Genomic DNA, 15,337 nt, shown 5'->3' on the forward strand with positions numbered 1-15,337 from the left:
TCTCAAATGAGAGAGAACCTCCTTAAATATAGGAGGAAGGTTGACTTCACTAGTCACACCTTTTCAATAACCCCCACTTATAAATAATTAATAATCTAATAGTTATTAGATTATAATTATTTTAAATGGGATATGCTTATAAAGCATATAATATATAAGGTTTTATAACCTTATATTAGAACATTATATATAAATGTTATAAGGATGTGATCCCTAATAACATTATGTTCTAACACTCCCCCTTAATGTTAATAGGGGATCACATGTCAATTTCCATAAAAGAAAAAATGAAGCACCCCAGTAGCGTAGGTCTTTTTTGATAGTGATAAACAGGGACACAAATATATGCCAACATGAAGATCATGCATTCCGGACTACATGAAAACCATCTTGTCATAATTTATAATCCCAGTGTTTTAAAAATGATGTTGTGAGGTCTTAAAAATTATATTGGAGCCGCGGTCCCCTCAAATTAGCTTCTCCCCAGGTTCATTACATGGTGCCCGTAGGTCTTAATACAATGCTTTTACAAGTGGAAGTTTTACAAGGAGAAGAATTTACAATATGCTCGTAGGACTTAAAAAAATTTGCCCGTAGGTCTTACGATATTGTGCCCGTAGGACTTAAAAAAAATCTGCCCGTAGGTCTTACGATACTGTGCTCGTAGGACTTAAAAAAATCCTGCCCGTATGTCTTACGATACTGTGCTCGTAAGACTTAAAAAAAATCTGTCCGTAGGTCTTACGATACTGTGCTTGTAGGACTTAAAAAATAAAGGATTTAGCCACTAAGTGGTGTCATTGACATGCACACTCCCCCTCAATGGCATCACCTAAGGCCAAGCATTATTTGAATTTGGAGCATATAATGCCTAAAGGTCTTATGCCTATTAGGTCTTAAATCTAGGATTTAGCCACTAGGTGGTGTCATGTACACTCCCCCTTAATGGCATCACCTCAAAGCCAATCACTGCATAGAGGATTTCAAAGTGATGGCTAAAAATATAATATATAGTATGTGCTCATGATCTTCAAAGTGTCTTTATTATAGAATGATTTCACTTGAGTGAGGTGCCCATGATCTTCAAGGTGCCTTTATTATAGAATGCTTTCACTTGAGTGAGGTGCCCATGATCTTCAATGCTCATTTGATCTTTAGAAATGATATTCTTTAGAAGGAGTAAAGTAACTTCAAGTAATATGGTACTTTCATATGTATCCAAATGGAACTCTTCCATAAATCTTCAAGGCCATATTGATTCTTCAAGAGCTACATTCATATTTTGTCCATTTGATTCAAAGACACATAGAAGATAAGTCTTCTTATTAAAGTATTGCATCATCCATGTAATAGCACTTGCACCATATGTTTTGAAGGCATAACCTCGCCATAGAAGAAACAATATAGTTAGTAACATAGGAATCAATTAAATTTGATTTTTGGTGCAAAGAAAGAACATAATAGTATGTATTTTCCATTTGCCAATGATCATATAATATTCCTCATAAATGTAAAATATAGTCCAATAATTGGTAGCAAGGAGATCAATGTATATTTTCATGAGAATAAGCATGAATAATTAGTTGTCTTGTTTAAAATACAAAATAGACATGCTACTACTTATAGTAATGATCCATAGAAAATTTTAGGCAACGGGTGAGCTATCCTTTCTAGGTTTGCTCCCCAGACAGTTTATAAGGGTGATAGCCACCCATTATAAATAGATGTTTTATACCTAATAAATATAGAGGATACTCGAAAGATAATTAAAAATTGTTAGCTAAAGTAACACTCAGGAAAGAAAATAAAATAAAATAAAATAATGTATTAGCAAAAAATTCTTTGAAAGGTTTATGTAATCCTCTTTGTGTATGGATGTGCAAAAGTTTGAACTTTTTCCCTTACTTTTTAATTCATTTTGTCATACTTGTGTCTTAGCAAAATGGAATGATAATTCCATTTCAATATAATAATAATGATAATTCTTTGATAGAAATAATGAGATCTTTAGATGTTTGTGAAAAATAAACACATATGTCATATTTTTGGATCTATTTATCTATTTGAATACACCTCATTAGAACATAAAGTGTTGTAAAAGAATGGAAAAATATGCCAATATTTAAAAATTCATGAGGAATGACATAATATGTCATCAAATGATGCCATAATATTTCAATGAACTGGGTAAAAGTCCTTAGCTAGACATAAGTATAGTTTCTAATTTCTCTTATGCAATGCTTCATTCACTTATGTTGTAGATTTTATTAAGCTGGAAGGTTGCCAAATTTAAAGTTAAGAGTTGTTATGTCACTAGAAGGAACTATCCTTGTCTATTTGGTTTTGATAAAAATACTTTTATTTTAATGGGACCACCAAACATAAAGTAGACAAACTTTCTAATTTGGTGTGTATATATGATTACTTGCTATTAATCAAAGGAAACTATAAGTTCCTTGTGAAGTAAAATAATAATTTAGATATCGGATTCTCTCTTCTCAAAGAATGATATCTAAGTAAATTTATTTTGATGCTGAATTATTTTGTCTTAGATGTATGAATTATCAACTAGATCTTTGGAAAAAGGAAAAAATCTGAAGAAGATTTTGTACATAAATCTATTATTGGTTTGTGAAATTGACATTTAAAAAAAAATGACCATTGTACTCAATATTTTCTTTATACTTAGAATGTAATAAAGACTTTTTTGAAGAACTCATAAAATCTATGTTGACCTCAGTATCAATTTTAGTTTTACATGCTTTTTCAAGAGAAAAAAGTAAAGGTAACATCCCATCCATACAACTAGATGTCTTATGGTCAGAATACTTTTTTTCTTAATTTTTTTTTAATCCTTTTCATGTCCATGAGATCCACTCCATGTAAGGAAATATTCTATTTAAGACCCATTTTTAAGTATTCTGGGCCCAACACAACACAATGCAAAGTCAATAAGTTTGGAATACAAACTATATTTGAATATGGATTCCTTGAATTCGTGTTGCTACGTTTGTTTTTGCCTCATCACTTTAGCAATTAGAAGAGGATGTCATTGAAGGTCTTGCAATTAAGAGTGACCCTCTCATGGATGGGAGGATGAATGTGAGATTAGACAGTGGAAAAAAATATAAAAATAAACAGTTTGTGTTTCACCTAAAACTTAGATTTGATTCCATTTCACCCAAAATAAGATTATTTTGATATTTTCTCTAGTTCATGAAAGTTAAATCTCATTGAGAATACTTGGCTAATAGATGGATTTTTCTAATAATGGTGTCCATAATTCCTTTGTCAAAGGCAAAATGTTATATGTCAATTGAATTTCATTATGTTGTCTATTTGGAATAAGAACCAATTCAATTCCCTTGACTATCCATTCTCGATGATAGATTGACTTCTAACGTAAATAGTATATATGGGAAGCAAATGTATTTTGATACAGAGTTATATTCGTATGACATCAACCGTGAATGGGCAGTTTGGTGTTAAGTTAGCTATTGTTCACATTGAGATTTTTTATAAAAAATTGCCTGTCATTATTTTGGAATTTGTATTTTTACACTCATTTGGCTTCTAATTTGGTAGGATGTTCTATTCCAATGACCAAAAAAAATTAGAGATGCATTCATTTGGGGTTCGGCATGTTTACACCAGGAGGAGCAGTTTTGGTTATTGGTTGGAACAGTGTCTGGTTCCACCAAGCACTGAAGTGCTTTTTGCCTCTATTCAAGCATCTGTATGACTTGCAAGTCTCAAATATAAATGTCATATTAAGATGTCTAGCACAGAAAATAAAAGATAGAAGATGTATTTATTTTATCTTTTGCTTTGTCACAAACCAACTAGGTGTATACTGATGAAGAGCGATCCAAATTGGATTAATATAACAAAATACAAATTCCACCATCGATTGTTCAACATTTACACCTTTTGGTGATGAAATGGGGTGTCTTTTCCAATGTTAGAGTACACTATTCTATAAGTGACGTTCATAAGTAATAGGCGGAGCATGTAACATTAATAGGAGGAGCATGTAACATCTACTTTGCATGCAATCTATTTGAGCATTAAATTTAGGAAATAGAATTGTATAATACGTATGGTTTAATAATAAAATATAATATCAAAAATATATGTTTTCTTTTAATAATATCAAGATTTTATTATAAATTTTCAAATGTAAAAGATTGCATATATTTTCTAAAATATTAGTAGGATGAATAAATATATTTTCCAATCTTTCAAAAAAAATGATGAGGAAGGTAAGAATTTTAAATATTTTAGTATTTATAACTATTTGTCTATTGTTCTTAAGGAAAAAACTTTCTTTGAAAAAATTCAAATATTTACCTCTTGACGTTCAAGCTCAACTGTTAGCCCCATTTTTTTATGTCCTTATAATCATGCTACTCAACTAATGTAATATATGATGCATCTCTTCCTCAATAAAATAGCAATGAAACATTATGTCACTTATTTATATTTGCGACATGGATTGTAATTATTTTATAAAGAGATTTGTTTTTATCAATTTCACACATTTTTTTAATATAACCTGTAAAAATGATTAGTATAGCCTAACTTGGCTCTGATACCATGTTAGAAATTAAGATCTTAGGATACTAATCATTATAAACAAGATATAAAATAAATGAAATGAGAATCATACATGCATAAATGTACACATTACACAAGATATACATGGGGAAAACCCTTTCGGGTAAAAAACCCCATAAAGCATCATTTAATTAAAACACTTACACATATAGTCTATCATAAAATAGACATGAACCTGGGGACACTCCTCCAATACTTCAACATGGCCAATAATACCTCATATGCATAGTGATACAACTCACCAAAAAAGCTCCAAATTCCCACACCTCTCAAATGAGAGAGAACCTCATTAAATATAGGAGGAAGGTTGACTTCACTAGTCACACCTTTTCAATAACCCCCACTTATAAATAATTAATAATCTAATAGTTATTAGATTATAATTATTTCAAATGGAATATGCTTATAAAGCATATAATATATAAGGTTTTATAACCTTATATTAGAACATTATATATAAATGTTATAAGGATGTGATCCCTAATAACATTATGTTCTAACAGTTCAGCTAAGCACCATTAAAGTAACCAAAATAAATTCCATTGCCGCCTTTAAATGTTTTATAAACCATGCACACTTCATAAGGAACTGGAATTTGATGGATTGCGTTTGACTGTCACCTGAGGAATGAATTCACATGGTAATTGTCATATAGTTCGCGCGTAGTTGAGATCTATTCTGGAAATAGAATAATTACGTACTATTACACAATTAAAATTGTAGACTTCCATCATATCCTAGTTTATACCCGGCCATGTGCTTGTTATCAGCTTTTTTTATTGGATTCCATGGATCATTTATGCAGAAGCAAATAGTTTCTGTAATTTGAGATATCTATTTATATGATTTCGAGAACTGTTTTTATTGATTAAACTTGTCAAATTTCCAAGCAAATTCACTTGGATTCAAAATTTCTTTGTTTCAAACTTATTCACAAAACTGAAAGTAGGCCTGGGTCTCGATGTATTGACACAATGCATTCATCTATAGGACATGCCATAAACTGGCTCATCTTTACTAAACTATATTTTGAACTGAACTCAATCTAAGTATGTCATGAATGTGCTCTTCCGTTCAATCAATTAGGCCTTCTAGTATAAACAAATATTGCAATTTACAACTTTTTCTTTCAACAGCAAAGACTTGGGTATGGTATGTGGGGAGGACGGTCTTCAACCCATTTCTAGGGTTGAACTCTTTGGGTTTAGCATGCAATTTGAAATATCATGACCTTCAAATGCTAATCTGGAAAGAGGACTTGGAAAGATATTCTGATTAGAGTAATTATGGTTTGACACTGTGTGTGTAGAAGCAATCCATTTCTAAAAGTACCAAGATTTTAGGAAAACTAGACAAAGAAGAAATCACTCTAGTAAGGAAAATAAATGTTTAAATGCACTCCAAGAAGGTGAGAAACTACTTGATCCAAGCATTGCACGTTGGGATGCGAAGTGTTAGGAACTTCATTGCCATGTTTACCCTAAGAATGGCCAAGTCAGGCAAGGATAACCACATGCTAGGAAACGAGGAGCATAAAAGGATCAATGAGCTTGTGTCACATGTATCCTCACCACCATTGGAAGGAGGGGTGGTAAGGTGCATCTTTTTTCCTTGTATTTGACTCTTTGCAAGGATTGCAAATTAGAAACTTGTAAAGCATTTTAATCATACAGATGAGCTCTCACCACTTCATTGAACAATGGTTAAAAGATCTGATTGAGTACAATGCTGAACAATAATCAACTTTTGTAGGGATCACAAGGCAATGCAATTTGTATAATTTTATTGCAACATGAAATTGAGAATGTCTGGAACTTGCTTGTTTAACATTATCAAATAGAGAAATAACATGTGGAAAAGAACCCGGTACTTTAAAAATCATTGCAAATATGCTTACATTCATGACTTTAGAACAAGTATCATTGGCTTCTTCAATGGAGCAACTTCTTTAAGAGAAAAACCCTAATACAAAATATGATTCCAAGATGATTTTCTCTTCATTATAAACATCAATATAAAAGCATCACAAAGGTTGACTTGAGGTATGTCCATTGTGGGATAAATCCACTTAATATGAACTCATTACATTATTACAACTTGCAATGCATGGGGGATAAATCCACACAATGTAATACTTAACCAACTAACTAAACTAAGATTATTGCAATATTTAAATTGAGCATTTGATAAAAAATAGGATTCCATTTCTAATTAGAAGGCAAGAAGGTGTAGTTTTCCTTCATAAAACAATCTCATTAGTTTTTATGAACTAGAAGTTAAGTTGTATTGTGTGGACATCATTGATAGGAAAATTGAGGGTGAGTATCCATTTTTTATGAAGTAGGAAGCATATCTTTCTTTTTCATGGAAGATGAAGAAAACACTATAATTTTAATCCTTGGGCATTTGTATCTTTCTACATTAAAGATTTTGTGCAACCAAAAACCTCATTACTTAGAAGATATGATTTATTAATTTTATTAAATGTTTTGGTTGTTTATCAAGTGGGCATATTTGATCCTTAGTACCAAGATGTTTCCATGAAATAATACTAGACATTATATTTCTATGTAATTGGCTTAGGGAGGGAAACATTCCATGGGAAAGCCTATAAAATGGGAAGAAGGACTAGACATTGTGCCCTTTGGTGCTACAACTTCCAAATTATTTGCCATTTATATATTCAAAGGGGGGAAACCAGAATACAAAAGAGGTATTCCAAAGTGAATATGTCTAAAATAGCATTTTTACAATGGATATATCTTAGAAATTTGGTCTTGGAAGAGTCACATGAAATCACATGAAGAGAGGACTATATTCCATTGGAGCTTGCCTTTCTTTCCTCTTTATCCACCTTGTACTTTGAGAATTCAACAATAAAGCCGTTCAACACCATAATTCCATATGGTTTTCTACATATTGGGGTTTCTTGGATAGACAATAGTGTTTTGAATTTTTATGTATTATATTCACTTGAGTTTTCATTATGTTGCCATGGTTGATTTTATAGAATGTATGGATAGCCAAGGTTTGAGTAGCATATTGAACATGGTGTTGAAATATAAGTTGTAACTTTGTATATAATGATGGAAAGATATGTTATATAATCACATATTCTATTTCTACAAAAATAACATAAAACATTTCTAGTTGTATCTAACATCTTCAATAAGGCCTTGTACATGGAATTTAATAGTTTTTCACTAGATTAGTGATATGGTAACATCTTGGTTGCATGAGAATAATCTTCCAAACTTTACAAGTCAACTTAGTTCTAGGTTATGGCTAGGGATATAGATATTAGCTGAATAAAAATGGATTAAATAATGTCTAATGAGCATAGAGGAAAATCCATGTCAACACCATAGATATATTTTTGACACATTTTTGCAAGTTGAAGGGATAGTAGGCCCTTTTGGATTTGAGGGACAATATTAAAGAGATGCATAAAAGTTTGAATATTTTAATGAAAAATGATATGGCATGTTCAATTTTGGGTGGAAAAAATTCATGGTAATCAAGTGAAATGAGATAGAGGCCTAAATTGATTGTAACCATAATTCAATATTTAGATAAGCAATCAATATAGTAGTGGTAAGTGAAGCCATTTAGAATTGCAATAAAGAATTTAAGCTTACCTAGAAAAGAGATTAAAAAATGTTTTGATAGAAATTTGCAGGTTACAAAATATGAAGTACAAAATTGACAAATTTGATGTAGAAATGGAAATAGTAGAAAATAAAGAACTTAGCACTAGAGGATGAAGCTCATTGCCAAGATGCTATTGCAATGTGCAAACATCAATGAGATGTCTTGAAATCCTTGCATGTTCTCATCCTAGTCTCATGTTGTCTTCTAGAAAAGTTGTAAAATCTAAAGTTTTCACTAGATTTCATATATGCTTGCACATCAAGAAATCAAGACAACAAAAACAACACAATAGGGGATAACAAATACAAAAGAAGAAAAATAATCTAATCTATGTATTTTGAAATGGAAATAGAAATGACAAGGAGATAGAAAAGAGAGTATGAACTCCCATTTTGTGAATAGATCCAAATGATATGCAAGTTAAAGAGAGAAGCTATGGGTTGCTACTGAGCTTGTCATGAATGGTCAAGAGCCCTTTTTTTAAAAATCTCCACAAGCAACTAAGATGTAGAAATAAGAAAAATAGTGTATGTTCTTATCCTAAGTGTGTCTAAAAGTGGTAAGAGCAATTATAATGCTAAGCTACACTATAAATGAGAGTGATAATAACAAGGAAATGAAGATCCCAAGGTGTTAATACAAGCACCAAAATGATTGTATACTATTGAAGAAAACAACAATGTAAAACAAAAAATAATGTCACCTCATAATTCTAAGGAAGTTAATGAAGACAAGATTGCTAGAGAATGTTGTTGAACCTTTAAGGATAATGTTGTGATACTTTTGGAGTCTTCATATAGAGTACACAATGTGTAGCAATGTTGGATAAATGCTAGTAAGAGTGTTGTAGATTGTAAAACTTGATAGCTTGAATATCCAAATGAAAGAGAAAGTTCAATTGAGGAATATGATAGAGATATGGGAGTTGGAGAATCATTTGGATTCACTCTAGAGAAATTATTGTTAACCTAGGGAGGTAGCTTGGGTTGTAAAATGCCCCAAAACAATCACTAAATGACAACCAATCATGTGATGTTATCAACTCCAATGGATGTAGTATGGCACGCTAGCATCCCAACAATTTCAACTTTGAAAAAGGGCCAACCACTAGAAAATCACAAGGTTAACACAATTGAAATGTGCAATTTCTCAAAATGGAATTGCAAGAGGTGAGGCTTTGGCATCATGGGAAAAAAAGGCTAATGAAAAGGCCAACATGTGCCTAAAAAAATGCTAGGGGAGGTGGACACCAAAGTGAGTTCAAAATGTAATGCCAAATTGCAAGGTTACACAATTTATGACATTACATGAATTGAAGTGGCTCATATCGAAATCAAATTGGAACCATCCTTTAAGATTAAAATTATGTGACTAACTTGAGTAGAAATCAACATTAGCAAAAGTATAGATAATTTGCAAGGAAATCCTCATCAAACCATTTGATCTTGGTTGATGATTGTAATGTCCCCTTTTTAGCGCAACATGATATGGGGTGTCATTAGCCTATTCTGACACGGTCCCGAAGGCTAACAAGGACATTGATGGGATCCTGAGGTGTTTTGGCCTAGGTGTTTTCGATTTCAGGCCAATCGGTGCTGCTTTGACAGGGTTTCTAGACACTTACTATTTATAGAAATGAAGTGTTTGCATCCAGGAAGAAGATATAAATGGAGGTTGAGAGCTCTCTTTTGGGATATGCTGGGATGAGATTAATGTTATGCTGTTGGATTTCGTAGAGATCTGATTATTGGGCTTGGAGGACGGAATCCCTCTTTGCTAGCATTCTCTTCGCTGTTGAAAGACACAGTCAGGAGGATTAATGGTGTTTTCATTCAGGAAACACATTGGGCTTCATCTGGTGCTCTCGCATGAAGTTTTTACAGGGGTTTGAAAGTGCAGATTTAAAAATAGTGTTTTTGCTACAGTACCGCGTGAATAGTGTTTTTGCTATAGTGCCGCGTGAATAGTGATTTGCTACAGTACCGCGTGAATAGTGTTTTTGCTACAATACCGTGTGAATAGTGTTTTTGCTACAGTACCGCGTGAATAGTGTTTTGCTACAGTGCCGCATGAATAGTAAAAATGCTGCAGTGCCGTGAATAGTGCAGCTACAGTGCGTGAACAGTGTTTTCAGCAGGTTCTATACTTGTGGAGTTCAGGTTTGAATTTGTTTATTATCATATGGTCTGTAATATTCTTCAAATCTGATTTGTATGCTTGGAGTTGGAATTAAATAAATACCATCAGCATTCATCTTCTTGTTTTGGTATTTGATATGTTTGGTTGTTATTATATTGAGTAAACTTTGAAAGCTTTACAATAAATATCAGTTTATCCAATTTATCCTATTGCAAATCAAGAACCAAAAATCTAGTAGTCAGCTTGCAAGCCAACTGTTTGACAAAATTACACTAAGTAAAAAGGACATAGATTTAGTGCCGAACAGGGGGTGCCCATTTCAGTGGTATCAGAGCTATAAGTCCTGCCATCCTGTGGAGATCTTACAGAGACTTTGGAACAGCTGGATAGAGGGAAAAGTGTTTGACAAATTATCAAAACACTAAAATCAGAAATTAATGAATTAAAAAACATGCTAAGCATGTATGTTTAAGCATGCAACAGGGGCCTTATAACTTCCGCCATACCAAAGCAAGACAAAACAGAAATTTGAACTCACAGAGCGAGCAGTCTAGTTCATCCGTGCAGGTGGACATAGAATCCAGTCATACAGACATAGAGGAGATATTCTTTGATCAGGACAGCAATATGGGTGACCGAGATGATAGGAATACCGGTCCAGATCAGGGAGAGGTAATGTTCAGACAGTTACTGGGTACATTAGAGCAAGGGCAGCATATGTAGCAGGAGCAGAATAGGCGAATGGACATGATGTTGCAGCTTATGGCTAGACAGATGGGCATCAATATTAATCCAGGTGATGCCAACAATGGAAACAATAACAATGGGGGAAACGATAACAATAGGGGTGATGATAATAATGGAGGCCGAGGCAACAACAATGGCCCTGAGAATAATATTAATGGTAATAATGGACATGGCAACAATGGGAATGAGGCGGATAACTTTAGACACGTTGCACGCCCAGCTCGAACAACGAGCTCGAGACCTCTTCTACCCACCTTCCCACCTAGGGATCCGGTTCAACCAGTGAATGAACCGCAGATTACTGAGTTACAGGGTCAGTTCAGGAGGGACTGGGAGGCCAGTGGACCCGAGTTTCAGGCAGATATTTCCCTCAGAGATTATATGGACTTGAGGATGAGACATATGCCTAGAGCAAGAGGGAGGAATCAGAATTTTTGAGCTGAGAAAGAAAGTTGGAAAACTTTCCTTGCCTTATTATGATGCTTCAGGGAAGATGACCGCACGAGCTTGGGTGCAGAAGGTAGATACATACTTGCAGCTTAATCCTATGCCTGAGGAGGAGGCTATCAAGTATGCGGCTATGCATTTGGACTGCGTTGCGCATGAATGGTGGCATCATGGCATGGTGACTCTGGGGCATAATCAGATTACATCCTATGAGGAATTCACAGAAAGATTGATTGAGAGATTTGACACTAGGGATCCCGAGTTACATTTCAAGGAGCTAGCACAATTAAAACAGTCAGGTTCAGTGGATGCTTACATCGCTGAGTTTCAGCGTTTGTCTGTACTTGTTACTGATATCTCTCCTAGGAGATTGGTGGTGTTATTTTGTGATGGGCTTGCTGATCCATTACGTGGTTGGGTGAAGGGACATGATCCACTCACCTTAGCAGAAGCAACTAAAAAGGCATGAGATTTAGCCCCTTCGGTATACAAAGGAAAATACCATTCAACAGATTCTTCCTACTGCAAGGACAAAGACAAAAAACCATTTCAGAAAGAGTATAACAAACCCAAAGAAGGATCAAAAGGACTAGACAGTGAAACCTTGAATGAACTTCGAAAGAAGAAACTGTGCTTCCAGTGTAGAGAGCCTTGGGACTTATCTCATAAATGCCCTCTCAAGGCTAAGGCAAATCAAATGGAGTATTTTTCAGCAGAGGAGTCAGAGTCAGAGGGGGAGGATCAGCACTCCGATTCAGATGAGGGTAACACGATAGAGGAGAGCAGCATTCCTAAGGATGATAGATCGTTGGCACGCTTGACAGGGGCCCAAAAGGCAATCACATTTAAGGTCAGGGGTACTATCCAGGGGCAGAAAGTGATATCTCTCATTGACACTGGGGCTACACATAACTTTATAGATACACAGTTGGTAGCCAGGAGAGGTTTACAGATAGAGGAGCATGATGGTTTTAGAGTCATGGTGGCTAATGGCCAAAAGCTATTATGTACTCAGAAGGTTTCAAATCTTCACATTAGATTTGGAGATGGCTATGAGTTGGAAGGTGATTTCTATGTTGTGGACATGGGAGATTACAACGTCATCCTTGGTATGACATGGATGGCATCGCTGGTTGAGTTCACTTTCAACCTAGCGAAGTTGGAAATGAGGTTTCAGCATGAGGGTAGGACTGTTGTACTCAGGGGACTTTCAGATGGGAGTTGCAGGGTAGTCTCTTTGAGGAGAATGGAGAAACTTTTTCGACATAATGACATAGAGTGGGCAACAGAGTGCTTAGTTATGCCAACTTCACCGGAGCCTCGAGTGAAGAGTCATCCACCAGATATACAGGAGATTCTTGACAAACATGCCAAGGTATTCAGTGATATCCCTCATGGGGTTCCTCCTGACAGGGGTGCAGAGCATGTTATTGAGCTCGAGGAGGGAGCCAAACCAGTGATGATCACTCCTTATCGTCATCCTAAGAAACACAAGGATGAGATAGAGAAGGCAATTAAGGAGTTGTTGGAGATGGGGCACATTAGGCCTAGCAAAAGCCCATTTGCTTCAGCAGTAGTACTGGTGAAGAAGAAGGATGGGATGATGCACATGTGCATCGATTACAGGGCACTGAATAAGAAAACAATTAAAAACAGGTATCCCATTCCTAGGATTGATGAGCTGATTGATGAGTTGCATGGGGCATGCTTCTTCACCAAAATTGATTTGCGATCTGGATACCATCAGATCAGGATGAGAGCAGAGGACATTGAGAAAACAGCCTTCCGATGTCACTATGGCCACTTTGAGTTTATGGTTATGCCATTTGGACTAACCAATGCACCCGCTACATTTCAGAGTTGTATGAACCAGGTATTCAGGGAGCAGTTGAGGAGATTTGTCTTGATCTTCTTTGATGACATCTTGGTCTTCAGTAAGACCTGGGAGGAACATTCACAGCATTTGGAGGAGGTATTATCTATCCTAGAGAGAGAGTCTTTGTATGCCAAGGAGTCTAAGTGTGAGTTTGGTATGACAAAATTACTATACCTTGGGCATATTATTAGTGCGGATGGTGTTCGGGTTGATCCCGAAAAGATTAGAGCTATACTAGATTGGCCTACTCCCACAAACCTCACACAGCTTAAGGGGTTCTTTGGTTTATGCGGGTTTTGCAGGAGGTTTGTTAAGGGGTTTTCACAGATTGCAGCACCTTTGACAGACCTCACTAAAAAGGGAGCCTTTGTATGGACAGAAGTAGCACAGCGATGTTTTGACCACTTCAAACAAGTGATGTCATCTTGTCCGGTTTTAGCTCTACCAGATTTCACGAAGCCATTTGAACTTCAGTGTGATGCTTCAGGTGATGGGATAGGGGCAGTATTGATGCAGGAGAAACATCCCATTGCATTCAAGAGTAGGAAGCTCCGAGGTGTTGAGAGGAGCTATTCTATCTATGACAGGGAAATGTTGGCTATAATGCATGCATTGGCCAAATTCCGATCATACTTAGTAGGTGGACGGTTTGTGATCAAAACTGATCACAATAGCATAAAATATTTCATGAGCTAGCATGATCTTAATGACAGGCAGCAAAAATGGATCACTAAATTGCAGGCTTATGATTTTGACATAGAGTTTGTCAAAGGGAAGAAGAATGTGGTAGCCGATGCTTTATCCAGGAGACCGCATGTTTGCGCTCTAGTAGAGATTTCAGGAGATTGGAGAGATCGGATTATAGCGGAGTATGTCGGAGATGCTTGGGCTTCTGGATTGATTTCAGGTACTATACAGGATGATCGCTATGAGGTGATAGATGGATTGATCAGAGTTCAGGATAGGGTTTATTTGATTCCGTCATCACATTTGAGAGAGGTGATACTTAAGGCATTTCATGATGCACCCACAGCTGGGCATCCGGGGATCTTCAAGACCTACAGGCAGATCCGAGAGCGGTTCACATGGAGAGGGCTCAAGGATGATGTTCAAAGGTATGTTAGGGAGTGTGCAGTTTGTCAACCGAATAAGGGAGAGCACACATTTCCTGCAGGTTTATTACAGCCCTTGCCCATTCCAGATAGGAAATGGGAAAGTATTTCGATGGACTTCATCACTGGTTTACCACGAGTGCAGGGAAGGGATTGCATCTATGTGGTGGTGGACCACTTGACAAAGTTCGCTCACTTCTTTGCTATTCCGTCCATTTACACAGCAACACAGGTGGCAGATCTTTTCTTTAGAGAGATATTCAGGTTACATGGGTTGCCCAGATTCATTGTCAGTGATCGGGATAGTAAGTTTATGAGTGTTTTTTGGCAGGAGTTGTTTAGGTTGTGTGGTACAGATCTTACACCTAGCACTAGTTATCATCCACAGATAGATGGGCAAATAGAGATTGTGAATAAATGGGTGGAGGGATATTTGAGGAACTATGTAACTGCACAACAAAAGGCTTGGGTCAGATGGTTGCATATGGGAGAGTATTGTTATAACACTACTTATCATATGTCCATCAGGATGACTCCTTTCATGGCACTCTATGGTTATGACGCACCTAGCTTCATGGATTTAGTTTTGGGGGACAGCAGAGTGCCCAAAGCCAAAAACTTATTGCAGGATAGTCAGGACATCCTGAAAGTGCTCAAGGAGAATATACAGCAGGCCCAGAATCAACAAAAATTATACGCTAATCAACACCGAATAGAGCGCAGTTTCGAGGTAGGGGATATGGTTTAC

This window comes from Cryptomeria japonica, chromosome 6 (assembly GCF_030272615.1).
Source record: "Cryptomeria japonica chromosome 6, Sugi_1.0, whole genome shotgun sequence".
In the NCBI taxonomy this organism is placed as follows: Eukaryota; Viridiplantae; Streptophyta; class Pinopsida; order Cupressales; family Cupressaceae; genus Cryptomeria; species Cryptomeria japonica.